General features: G+C 35.0%; 1 protein-coding gene across 3 annotated transcripts in view; it reads left to right on the top strand.

The window, feature by feature from the left end:
- Positions 1–14,511, top strand: part of LOC126924568 (suppressor of lurcher protein 1) — a 530,829-nt gene that overhangs the window by 195,890 nt on the left and 320,428 nt on the right. The gene's annotated exons all lie outside the window — the stretch shown is intronic.

Here is a 14,511-nt window from a genome sequence, read left to right as displayed (position 1 = left end):
AAGTGGATATAATAAATATCGTATCATGAAACAAACTACAAATGCAATCTACTGCATTCTAACGATTCTTTTTATTCAACACTGGTAACGTTCCGTTGTTTCCACTGTTGCTGCTGCTAAATAATGCATTCGTACGAATACGTACGGAATGTTAAATGGTGCAATCGTACGTTTGTTCGATAAAAGTTCATAATAAAATGGACGTCCTTAATTCTATGAAAAACACCCCGCCAAAGCAGCAATAAATATAAATCTACATAAAAGTTATCCTTCTGATATACAGTGAACAATGTTTCTTTCCCGAATATTCAAAAACAAATCGCTCATTCTTTCAAAAATAAATCTGCAAAATAGATCTTTTCCCCTAAACACGTAAGAACTTTCAAGTATAACGACTGCCTTAATGAACACTGTAATGCATGAACATTTTGTATATCTTTTCACATTACATGCATTCTCTACATTTTTACGCTTTCTCATTTCCCATAAACGCTTGAACGTCCGAGTTTATCCGCCTCGTTCAAATATGACGAACATTCGTTTCTCCGAGTTATTTGATATCTCACCCTCGATACTTTTATCCTCTGTAGCTGCTTTAAGTAATATTTTTGTCACATTCTTTAAATACCATCGAAAGCTGGACGAACATAATACCGAAGGTAATGCAATTCCACGAGCCACTCATTTCTGGCATAACAATCCAGCTGATCTTCAACTGTTAAACAGAAATCCGTCGCGAATAAATGTGACCGCTGTTACACAACGGAATTAATATTCCTTCCCGTGTATATTGTTGTACGCCCTATCAAACGTAGGATGCTGAAAGCACGAGTCACTTAATTATCGCTGGTCTGGGTTGAGAAAGGGAGTGTGTACTAGAATTTGAACATATACCCGTAGTCTCCTGTAATTACTTGCAGGCTTAGGAATGATGATAAACTGACGGAGATTTGGCTACATACACTCTTAGCGCGCGAAGCTCTATTATGAATGAGCGAATGAAATTTCGCGAGCTGCCTCTTATATGTAGGTGTTGAAGGTCTGTATCACTATTCTGTTGCGCAGCAACATTGAATTTCTCGAGATTCTAATAGGAGATAAATGGTACGATCAATTGCGATCATTTTTGGATTTCGCTACTTCCATATTGGTACGAATATAAAATATAGTAAAAGGCCCTTATTCGTTGAAATACAAATATACTTTAAAGAGTATAAATATTGTGTAAAAAAATATTCCAAGGTGTAATTTCTCACTGACGTTTGAATATTACTGTATCTAAAAAGAATCTTTAAAATATTTATATTATAACATTTTTCGATCAAAGCTTATCTATATGTATAGTAGATAAAAGTGTCCTCCGATTTTCTATCCTTTTTCATGAAATTTTTTAATTCTTTTATCAATAGTTAAAATCTATTTCGACATATTTCCTCTTTTTTTCTGGAAACGCGTTTATTTTAAAATACCGACAACATAAAACCCTTCACGCAGGAATTCAAAATGAAAAGTTTTTTATCTCAGAATCATATTTTAAATTAAATTATTTAGAATCGTATTAAATTAACTCTTTTTTATTTGAGATTTCAATAGATCTACATTATAGCCATTTTATCTATTCATCGCTTTTTGTATTCATTATTTATCGGCCTGTAGGTCTTCAGCATTCGAAAGGTTAATTAATAACGGCAATAATATTAAATTCCGATTAAACGAGGTTCTATCATAAATCAGGTTTATATGATCTAAACTAGTGCCTATGTGGTCTGCAATTATGTTCGTAATTTGTACGCGTCCCTCCAAATGATCTCGGTTCTCCGCTTTCAACGAATCGTTCGGATCGTATGTTCCTCGTACGCAAATTGGATTCAATTCCTTTTCTGCTCGTGGTTTTTAATATAAATAATCTCCCATGCATTCTTCCCACTCTTACTTACTAAAGTGAAAGTAGAAAAACGAATTAAGAACTTGAAAAGGGATTGAAATTTAAATCCAGATATAATTAGCTTGAAAATTTCGCTCGTGGACTGCTTAGATTCTCGGCTGTGCATTTTGAAGAATTGTGGCGCGCTCTTCCTTCTATCTCCGCGCTCAATCCCACGCTATTTTACAATTTAAAGGGCGAATTCCGTGATGGGCTAACTAGCTCGCAGTTTTTTAAACGTTTTAGGTACTTTCATACCATCACTTGCCTACTTCTGCGAGCAAAAAGCACAATTTTTTTCGAGAAAAACATTTCAACGACTTTGCAAAACAGAAAAATAATTGTTTAAAACATGTCAACTAAATGAATTTGTAAAAATTCCATTTTTATTTCTATTCAATAGATATTTAAATTCAACGATATTTTAATTTCACCTGATTGGGAACACGATTATTAGAATTAATTTTAATTTTACAGAGAATTAAATAACGTTAATTCATCGAGTCAACATTTTCAAAAGAGAGGTGTATAGACTAAAAAAAAAAAAAAAACAAGAATAACTTTCGTGTTTATCGGAAATAAAAAGTGTGGCGCGCTCTTCATTTCGATAGTAGTTCGTTTTGGGTTGGCAACAATACCGGCGATCTGTAGATCACCAATCTGCCCCATACTAGAAAGGATTTAAAACGATTTTCACGTCAGTCGGCAGAAAATTCAATTATTATTTTTCAATCCCAACAATCTGTTCCTCCCACGCGAATCCGTGGGCTGGTGTGTTCCTAGAGAATATTGACTTCCGCGGCCGCACATAATTTCAATTTCAATTTGCATGCACGTCAAATGTTTCGTTCATTTGATTTTAAGAATGCGTTGAATCAAAAAATGCTTTTTTCTTGGTTGGTAATTCGAGTTTTAATTAATTCTAATTATATTTTATAAATACGCTTCGCAAGATCTTTTTCCTTCGTCAACATTGATAATTCTCCGTTGCTTCTAATTATTTAAACATGATCAAATGAATTTACGAACAGTACGGTTTTCCATAAAGTAAACCAAATATATCTACACTAAAATGTTATGTATATGCAAAGTATATATTATAAAATCTGAATGTGAGTAGAAAAATAATAATAATAATGTTGGGAATAGATAAGATAGTTCTATTGGTATTGTTGATATATTACGCGTGATTAAACTTTGTAAAGAGATCAGTAAATACTATTAAACACGTTGCAGAGCATAAGGATTGTATGTTGCCAACCTGATCTCTAGAAGGAAAGTAACTAATATGTATGTAAATGTTTTGTACAGAGAAAATCTACATACATATATAATTATGTATATATTAGCAATAAAGAAAGCCACCGGTGTATCCAACCTGTTATTAAATTAAATTCTTGCAAAGTAGGCGAAGAAGTGTATTTTCTTGTGTGTTAATTTATAATCTTTAAGAAATGTTTATTATACTTGTAGTATCATGATACTGAAAAATACAATATATTGATGTTTAAATAATAGGCTACCATTTAAACTGAATTATTTTAATTACTCTTCGCACTTTCTTTTCTAAGCTTCAATACGTAAGAATTAGCGGAGAGAAATTTCATATTGCGCGACTATCAAAAACGTAATTAGTTTCTTATTTATTTCCTTGTACTTTCGAATCTTGTAAGCAATTTAACTTTTCCTTATAATGAAACAAAAAAGTCAATTGCTATGCAACATTTTCAACGTCATTGAGAAAGGATATAGTAGAAAAATTAATTGCTCAAAGAATTAATCAAAAAACTTTACCACTTTTAAACGAGCAAGAATAAGGGAAACGATTCTTTCCCCTGTAACGGTAAGTTTAAGTACAGTCCGAACATTTCTACATTGATCGCTCTAAATAACTCGTGGAGAGAATTTATTTCGCTTTGAGTTTACTCTTGAGCTCGTTCTTCTTTTGCTTTTATCTTGCACTTTCAAAGGGGAACTGCGCGAGATTTGTTTCACTATTGTGAACTTTTTTAAAGAGAATTATATCATTTCAAACGTCCGCTGAAAACTTGCGAATTTTTGGGAATTGAAATGCGGCCAAACAAAAATTTGCGATGCCGTTCTTATAAATCAAGAGAAATGAAATGTCCCACATTAAAGATATCTGTCATCGTTAAATAACAGAGTTTTTAAACTCCTCGGAATTCTCTGTTTAAATAAATTCACTGCGTAAAGTAACTGTTAAACCTAAGTATGGCATTTTTAAAAATTACAAATATAATATTTTAATACAAATACAAGCGTATGTATGTGAAGTTTTCATAATGTTGCAACCTAGCAGGCGTATTTGTTTAATTTAGAGAATTATGCTATTATTAAGAACTGAATCGTAACACACGCGCGCTATCTTTTTACGTATAAAACAAAATTACACGCCGAACACATATTCAAATTAACTAAGTTTATCCTACTACGCGTATAATTATTGTGAATCGTAAAACGTTAGACGAGTAACAATCAGTTCGATATATTTTTGGTGAAAGAAAATTCCAGATAACCCGCTGGATTTTACGGACAAATATCGGCAGCGATGCGACTTTACGTGAAGTAACGTTCCGGTTCCAAAATTCCATTACTGTGAATTTGAATAATTATATGTGCGCAAATACTGCGTTACTCGTGTACGACGCGGAAGCTGACTTGCTAACACATAGGAGGTTCGCTCCTAACGAACTCTGTGGTTCTACGAGTCCTTAAGACAACAAAGCGCCCTCGGGGCCGTCAAACAGCGTGTTAATTCGTTCAAAATTCATAAACGCGAACAAAACTATGTCAAATCGATTACTACCATCGATGAGCACTTGAGAAGGTAGTAGTTTTTCCCTCTTTTCTGGAACAAGTTATGAAATACCGCTTGAGATTGTAATAGAAGCTCATGCAAGCGAGGAAATTGATTTTACTCATACACGATTCTATAGGATTGTACGACATAGTTGTATTTCTGTGATAACCGGTTCGTTCTTCATGAACAAGAAGACAAAATTGATACGAATTGCGATAGAATTGTGTAAAGCCGAGCGCGCTTCGATATTTGTTTGAAAAGAAGTGAAGTACTTCTGGAGAAACGTAATTTTTATGGTTGCCACGGCAAAGTGTGGATAATTAATTTTTATTTTCCGTCGCATCATCCCTAATGATGCAGAACTAACATCTGCTATAGAGGAAGTCAACGTGTCCCACCATATCGTGATCTGGCTTCTGATCGCTGGGATTTAAGATATTATTTTCATGGTCTTGTTTCTATTCTTAGCTTTTACGCCACCAGAGAGCTGATCCTCAAAAACTTGCATCCAAGCATCAAACACTTACTCTACCTTAGAAAAAAAAAAAAAAGGAAGAAAAAAATGAGAAAAGGTGTCATGAAATACGAGTGTACGATAAGAATAAAAAATAGAAATTACATACGTTTCGGAAAATACTAACGATGCGCTAATAGAAACGATACGAAAGAGCAGCCTAGATGCAGACTCATTGGAAATCAAAATACGATACCTTCTTTTCAAAGAAGGTTTCCACTTTGACGTCACGCTTTGTCCATGCAATTCCCTATCTCCCTTCCACTTTAAAGGAAGAAAGAAAACAGAGATACATGCCTACGTGTTTAAGTAAAGAAACGCGAAAAGTCGAGGAGAAACGAGCAGAAAAATGGAGGAATAGAATATGACGGAGGCGAGCGGCGTTGAAGAATTTTACGTAAGACGAATTTCGTTCCCGGGGATATATCAAGGAATTCCACTCTCCTGTCTTTGCCTCGTTGAAAAACAGCTACAAACGAGGCTGGCTGTGAAACGACCTCAAAGCGAACGATAAAATGGAAACGCGAACGAAGGCACAGCGAAGGAAGTCCATTGCCGTGGATTACACCTGTTCAAGGTAGTAATTCGACAAGTGCGGACTTTTCAAGCCAGTCAAAGGTTCTTTTACCCTCTTGGAAGTCATCCGCGCGATGCAACGATTCCGCGATCGAGTTCTCTGGTTTCCTTATCGAGATACATCCTCGAGACACAGTACTCGATCGGTTTGTTCGTGTGCGTATAGTTTTTTCTCTCTTTGTGAATGCAGAAAATCAAAAGAGCCTCGGTTCTACGGCGAACCGAGCCGAGGTGAGATGTCTGTCGGCGTGTGGGGAGCGTAATAATCGAATCCAACGAAATCAGATCACCTACGGAAATAGAAACCATCGCATAACGTTCTCTTCGTTGAAGGAGACACTTCGGGATCGATCTTGTGCACCGATACCAAGATGGATTCTATTCTGGTTTACTGCTCCTTCTACTTTGTTTCGGATGCAAGAGAATGGAGTCGAAAATAAGCAACGAACGGGCTCTTCTTGTTCGATTATGCGGGAGTTATTTGAAAATTCGATATCTGTTGATTGGAATCTAGTATCTGTAAAAGTCTGTGCTTGCAATTATCTTCTTGCACTCTTGTTAAGGGAATACGCTAGCCTGAAGTGTTTAAAAATAGGCAAAATTTGAGAGTATTTTTCGTATAAGTAATTACTAGACTGCGGATTTCTATGGACATTCGTATTGTTGTAAATTTAGTCCAACAAATGGGAAAGGAAAAATTCATTTCATATTTTTCCGCTTTGTTTTTATAAACAAAAGAATTTTTTTGAAAAAATTCAATTCGGGGGTGTCAGAGGAGAGTCTTCATCCTGTAAAACGAACTGAAGTGGACTCGTGCATAATCTTTTTCGCGAAGTTACAGCAGTTGAAAAATCGACAATTTTTCGGTTAAAATTCAGCGATCCTGTAATTCTCTGAAGTAGCCTAGGTTTAACGCGAGCAAATAGATTTTCAATTTAATTGCTAAGTAGCCGCTTCTATAAACAACATGACGGTCTTAATAGACGAAGAAAAATGTAAAAAGGAGACAAAGCGAAGAAAAGAGATTATAAAAGAACCTTTGAGTGGATGGCCCTGTGGTAGAAAACCACGAAAGTTCATTAGCTTGGAGGATACTTGGTAGCTGCTCTCCCATTTTACCTATTCCCTTTGTAACAAAATGGATTAACTAAAGATGAGATCTGAGCAATAAATTTTACCATTGGATTCATGTCCGAAACCGTTTCCAAGTGGATGTTCGGATGTCATCAATGAGACAAGATTGGGCTAGGTACTATTAGTTAATCGTGATAGGGTCACTGGCAAAGTTCGTTTAAGATTGATATGTTCGTACGAAGGAAGATCTTTCAGCTTTGTAGCCACGACTTCCGAAGTGGAAGTTCCTGCGGCAGAAGTTGGAAATTCAAGGACCGGATGATCGCAGATACCTTATCGACACCTGAAATTCAACAAATCTTGATTATTCATTATATAGCATAAGCGTGGTAATGAAAGTGACGTTCGAAGTTACACAGAAGCTGTAAATAGATTTCTAATGTTCTATAGATCGATGAGGTTCGCGAATTAAATGATAGTTTCTGCAAGATTGATATTCAGATATACAAACATCAATGATTTCCTCAAATATTTGTCAAGTACCAATTGTTAGATTAAATGGTCTTGTAAAATTCTGTTTGTCCATAGGGAAACGCTTGCTTCAAGCAAATGGATATTGTCGTTGATTTACGTATAGAGTACGTAGAGTCTGTGCAAAAAAAGTTTATATGAAAATCGATGAACATTTTACAAAAGAAATATTTGACAAAGCAGTTATGTATTAATATATTTTAGATTTCAAACGTTCACGACGATTAAATATTTGTAGCTCTTCGTGTTTCAGTCGTGCTTTTTACCAGCACGTCGCGCAATTCATTTCTTCGTCAGTTCTGACAAATTTTCTGCTCTTCTACTTGGTTAAATATACTATTTAAACAAAGAAACTTTAGAAATCTATTTACGCGGCTACATTCATTTCATATAGAAGAAGAATGTGTCGAATATTTTTGACTTCGCTACGAACCTGCGTAATTTTGCTCCTTGTTATTCAGCTTGCACCAAGCAGATTCTGGGTCTTACTCAGTGGCACAGTTTCTATGAGAATACAAGTGTGGAACGTCCAGTTTTTTTCAGGTTCCAACAATTAAATTTCAGTTTCTCAATTTCAAATTTCAGTGTCCTTTCAGTACACCATAATTGAACGATACGTAGTGTGTTATATACAAAATTACAAGCTATTGAACTTCCAGCACACATTGCTTAATACAAAGATATTATCATATGAAATTATAGGTATAATAATTAAGGTCAGGCATTAGTTGAATAAAATATTTGAAAAATACTACTTATGAAATTGTTAATTGAAAGTCATGTTACTTGTCTTTATTTAATTATATATTTCAAAACAGATCAGTTTTAGTACCGTCATATTTTATGTGATAAAATATTATTCTCCGCTCTCTTGCCGCATATTTCAATTATAGCTACGTTCATAAATTAATTCTAGTTCTTGAACGATCACAATTGCCTGCAAATCACAAATGAACCCGCCAATATCAAGCCGGTTCGCGAACACAGCTGGCTAGTTAACTAACCAACCCAGCTAGTTTCGATTCTCGACTCGTTCAAGATATTTTGCAAAACATTATCGTTGACGCACCGCCAGATGCGTCGTATTAATTAGCGATTATACGAGGACCGCATCGTTGGCGTGTGTCGAATGATACCTACAAGCAGCCATGTGCTGTTATCGATTCACTACTTACTCGATGGCCGGTGTGAAATGACAGTCGTTCGAACGCGTCCACCTACGTGTGTACGTCTGTCTACATGATTTTGAAACAACGTTTAACGTTAACAAAGTGCTGCCTCCGAATGGATCGTGTATGTCCGAACCACGATAAAAATCCCGAAAGCTTGATCGCTATCCATTGTTTTCCTATTTTCGAAATGGTAGCTTTTCGGTTGTTTACTTTCATCGGGCGAAACTGTAGAACAATTTTAGTTTTAGGTTCGACGGGATTGCACTTTGAACCAAATAGCATGTGTACAAAAGTTGATTATGAATGGACAGCTGAGAAAAACGAACGCGGTAACTTCTTCGTATTGCTTGAAATTGCATGATCGCTTGAAACGAATTTCTCTCGGTATTTGAAGTTAATTGTTTCTTCAAGCGTGTCGAGAAACGTGAATTTGAAATCGTATTTCATTCGGATCTCGTATCTCGATTGATTCTCAAGGAAGAAGGTCTTAAAACATTATTTAAAAAGTGTATGTTGAGTGGAAGATTGAATACCGACTGATATTCTGAGAAACATCGTGACCTACTTTTCTCTTTGCGTGCATCTCATCTACGAGCGGTAAGAAAAGCATCGACTCGCAGCATCTATCACTGACCACCGCACTGTTACCGAATATACGTATACAGAGTAGGTCATCGAAGACGAGCGAAAGACTCGAGTATTTCAACAGCAAAATAATATTGTGACGAGACTCCTTAAATTGCACTTCCGTTTAATCGATGATATCTCGATAATAAAACGTCGTACAAACGTGATGGAAAATCCATTTTAAAATGAAAAGCTTTGCACCTCTTATTTGATAGCAATGTAAAAGTTAAAGTATAAAACGTTATTTCACTTGAAATAGTATCAGATATTTGTTCATTCTTGACAATCTTTTACTTATGTCTGATATTGATATCGATGAAGATTGTTACCAATGTACGTAATTAATACGTAATTAATAAATATACAATTCTTTATTTTACAGAACGATTACGAATTATATACGCTCTAATAATCGAACCGTATTGCAGTATTTTCATTGTATAATTTTGTGGCAAGCTTAGCTCATTCAACGTGTACATTTACCGCATAGAGAACTGCATAAATACACCCTGTACTTCAATTTGAAAATTGTTTTTTTTTTCGAATTAGAAACGAAACGAGCGGGTGGTATCGCAATTTCTAAAACGTCATTCCATTAGCGAAATCGCTCGAGTGGTAAATCATCTAGTATCTTTTTCACCTAGTATTCAGTTCGGAATTTTACTATTAGGTATATCATAAACCCGAGAACCGAGGGATTTGCGTCTTATCATAAAACAGGGACCGGTCAGCCGCTTCCTATAATAATCCAACTGATAAAACATAGTGCGTTGGCCATAAACGATCACGATAAAACAATTTCACACGATATATAAATTGAAATTGAAATAAGAGGAAATGTGAAAGAATTGTTGCTTATATCGGTGATGTAATTTGTAAATTAATATTTGTGACGTACTTTATACATTCTAAAGTTGTAAAGACAATTTATGAGTTCTGCAACATATAACTATTTAGCGACCTGACCCTTGTGAATTAACAATTAAAGTTAATAATTGATCAATAGATAATAGAAAACGACTAGTCGATCATTTCTCATTAATTTCCAGAATTTAATCGTTAATTTTATTTGTGTAACGTTATTTATTTTATTATCCAACATGTTACTATTATGCAGGATAATTTATTGACATTAGTAATAGTGCAATACGGACGTATTATATTATATCGTGACGAATGGAAAAAAAATTTGCGTCGTCGAAAGTCCTGTCACTGTCATTAGAACAGTGTTTTTTTACGCACCTTTTCTTTCAACACAGAATTCCATCCACAATGCAAACAGTTGCAACAAGTCGCAATTTCCCTAACAAAATACTAGGATAATTGCAGAAACTCTGACCTCTCACGCAATCTAGCTAGTACTGCTCGCTCGTATATAGACTTCGATTTCCATCAAACGGGGAAACAGGATTATACATACAAGTGAATTCGTGAAACATGGACAAAAATAACTGGTATTCTTCGCTAAATGTATTTTCTTGCTTTTTTCCCTCTTTCTATGTATTGTAGAGATTACTGAAATTTATTTTACAAGGTTTAATCTAAAATCTCGTGTCAAAATCAATAAGACTTTGTAAAATGTAAAAAAGATAGCCTACTATGTATATACAGTATATATATAGAGTATGCATAAAATAAACATATTTTATACGTTAGAAAATTAATTGCATATTACGTACAAAATTTATGATTGATTTGCCATATGTTAAACTTATATGTCTTCGACGATTCTTTTAGAATTCGGAGAATTATAAATTTGTTTTGCTTGCTGTAAAATATTCTTCAATGTGTACATGCGTGTAATTTCTACGGTATCCCCAATATTTATTGGCTTCATCTGATATCGTATACAATTCCATAATTGAAGTTTCTTCAGTTCCCATTCGTGTCTTCCAGTCCTGTTTGTACGAGATCGTTCCAAAATTTTGTATTGACCGATGTTCTGACAATCGAGGTTCTGTTGTTCGGTTCTTACTTTTTTTTTTCAATCTAAAATAACATCAAATATTATAATTACCTAGCTGATCTAAGAAAATTCGATTTTTACCTGTATTGTCAAATTATTACAAATATCATAGGATTTTCAGTTAAATTCTGAGGAAAATTTCTCGCTACTCAAAGTCCATCGTTATTCTTTTATCGATAGAAACACATTCGATATTTTTCAATTAATTTTACGATAAAGCATCTTGATCGGCCGCGTTGTTTCATCGGTAGTCGAACACGAAATTCTACGTGCTCGCCATTCGCTTTATTAGCATATTTTTTGCGTACATCCACGTATTTGTATATAAAGAACGATAACGTTATCTGTTATGGCTCGCCATAAACTTTCGTCAGCACTCGGCATCCAATAATTTTGAGAGGAAATTAATTCCATTCACGAACGCTGAGCTGAACGTATGGGCAAGGATATAAACGCTGCTGTGGGATCCTTTCGACACATTGAATAATGTCGATAGACGGACAGAACCGCTATTTAACTGGTTTTAAACAATGCAAATTACAATTACGTCCAGCGGCGATACGCTACTGCTCTCCCATTCGCTTCACGCATTCACATTATTTACCATGAAAGCGGGCAGCCTGTTATTCTATTATGCAACTTATAACCAATTATTCTGCTTATACCGTACTTTTCCTGGAACCCTTATTTCCCTACATCGAAAGACAATTATTATTAACAATGACCACTGGTCGTTTAAAGGAAGGTCGGCCGTAAAGTGTATACGCCTGCCGGGTCGTCGAAAGGTTTTGACGGTATGCCATGAATTATTCACACCCTCTCATATTTTCACATACTATACTCGTTAAAAGTTATAACTAGACTGCGGATTTTTAGGCTTTTTTATATTTTTGTAGACGTGGTTAAAGAAATGGAATTTAAATGGAAATTTGTTTCGTCTAACGAATATTATAATAAACACTCTGTTCTATATATCTCATATATTTTTGCATATTACGCGCATTCTGTGCATTCTTCTACCTTCGAATTTCACGTAAAAGAAAATTACACATAGGCAGCTACATATATATTATGTATTATATATATATGGATACGTATATCTGTTAGCGTAATTTTCTTGAGTTCACTATCGTGTTACTTTTTTCTCTAACAATTTTCTTGCTAGCATGTACGGTCAACTAGCGTTCGCATGTACATTCACATATCCATGCGTTTGCAGAAAAAAGAATATTCTTTTAGAAGTAGATAATACTATGGACATCTTATGTTACGTAAACTTTAAGTTGAACTTATTTCTAGGAATTTAGTATAACGTGCTTCAAACTCTCTTCCGCAAGTTTCTAGTCCTTGACCATCTAACGTGAAATTCCAAACTCCTACGATAATGACTCCTATCGCCATAATAATTGTTCTTGCTGCACCTGTATTATTTTATTAACTAAATATGACAACATCTTACTTTCACACACGTATACACACCAGCCGACAAAATAAAACATGGAAGATTAATGGTAGCTGAAAATAATAGAAGTACGTAATTTTACAAACCAGAAGTTGATAAAAGCAATGGATAGATATAATACCAATACGTTGATAAACGAACGTCTGATACAAAAGCTATTAATATCTCCATATATAATTAAGTTACCTATTAAAATACCTATTTATTTACTTACTGATGAGAATACCAACTGTATATAAAGTACCTATATATTTCTACATTCCATTAAACGAAATAAATTTTTCTCCTAAAGTATACAATTCTCCATGTGCAATGAAAAATATGTTATTTAAAATTCTATACTATCGCAATTCTCTGTAACTCCCATTGTATATTCCAACAATTCCTTTATTACGCGTACAAAATAAGATACAGCCTTATACAATCCTCGAAAACTACGTGCATACTCTCATGCACAAAACGCGATTTAACGTATTCATAAATCATCGAGATATCTATCGTTAAGGATATAGAATAGACATCTTTGGAGAAGTACTTTTTACTTGAAAGTTATAGAACGATGCTCGCACCCCGCAGGAAGGGATACTCGAAAAACGTATCGGCCTTTTATGGAAGGACAGCCATAAATAAATAATAATATCGAAAGAAGCAACTCCGTTCACGGCAAAGGAAGAAAAATGGATCGATCCCGGCGGATCGTAGCGGGTGATAATGTATTCCCCTCTAGTAATGCATTCAAATTCAGCGAAGGACTTGATCCCCTCTTTCATACGTTCGAGAAGATCGGCAGACCGATCGACATCCATGAGTGCCGGTAGCCCGTCGTGAATTTCCAACAGCTACGAATAAAGTGAGTAGTCGACTACGAAGTCGAGAGACGCTTATTTTCGAGTCTCACGGCCGCGTGCACGACTCGGACCGTAAAGTCCAAGTAAACCTGGCCATTAAGCGACGCTTTTTCTTCTCCTCTATCGCGGTCGGCATCAATGAGCCCACTTACCATTCTTTCTCTCAGATTCTCTCGCGTTTTCCTCACCCTTTCGTCGTTACTTGATCTCGCTTTCCTGCTCGTTTCTCGCCCTCTTTCTCCGTTTCGTCCATTTACAGTCAGTCAAGAAAGTTCGCACGTATCTGTTAAATTTTGTGTATTCGATTTATCGAGGAAAACTAAGCAGCAAACTAACGCAACAAAATTATTTACGTATATCAAGAAAGTAATCGAGCGTACATAGGCCAAGGTACTCGACTCTCTGAAATTTTTGAAATTGTACAGCTGAAGTATTTGCCTGATGCTTGTATCATTCTATTAATTTTCTCTAGTTTTTGATTTGGTGGAATTAATTGATTCGGCATATAAGCGGCTCGAGTATTATTATTATATTTTTAAGAGGAATTTAAAAAATGTATACGTTTAATTCACACAGAAATCTCGAGATATAGTTAAATCAGGAATTACGGAACCTTTAATTTTTTCAACGCCAACGAGATTTTTATTGATGCTTGCGTGGGAGGTGCACCTGCAAAATATTAATGTAATTTTAAGCTCACTACTCGTACAATCTCTCATGTAGATATAACAGGTACGTGTAATTTTTCTGACACTGTATTTTGTATCTTTTTATTTCTTCTTAATAAAGATGAATAAACTGCGTTACATTTGAACAAAAAGTGTCATAATGTGTCAACAAAATTCATAGAGTTAACGTTTTTTATTATATTTTTTTATATTTAAAAGCTGTATGTAGACTTTTGTGGCTGACTGTAAATCGATTTATATAGATCCAAAAACGTTTAAAAGGAACATTTTTGTCGCTGCAATAGGCTCGCGACTTTACATAATTCGA

The sequence above is a fragment of the Bombus affinis genome, chromosome 14 (assembly GCF_024516045.1).
Source record: "Bombus affinis isolate iyBomAffi1 chromosome 14, iyBomAffi1.2, whole genome shotgun sequence".
Classification (NCBI taxonomy): domain Eukaryota; kingdom Metazoa; phylum Arthropoda; class Insecta; order Hymenoptera; family Apidae; genus Bombus; species Bombus affinis.
The sequence above is the reverse complement of the archived record's forward strand: the minus strand, read 5'-3'. Positions and strand labels throughout refer to the sequence as shown.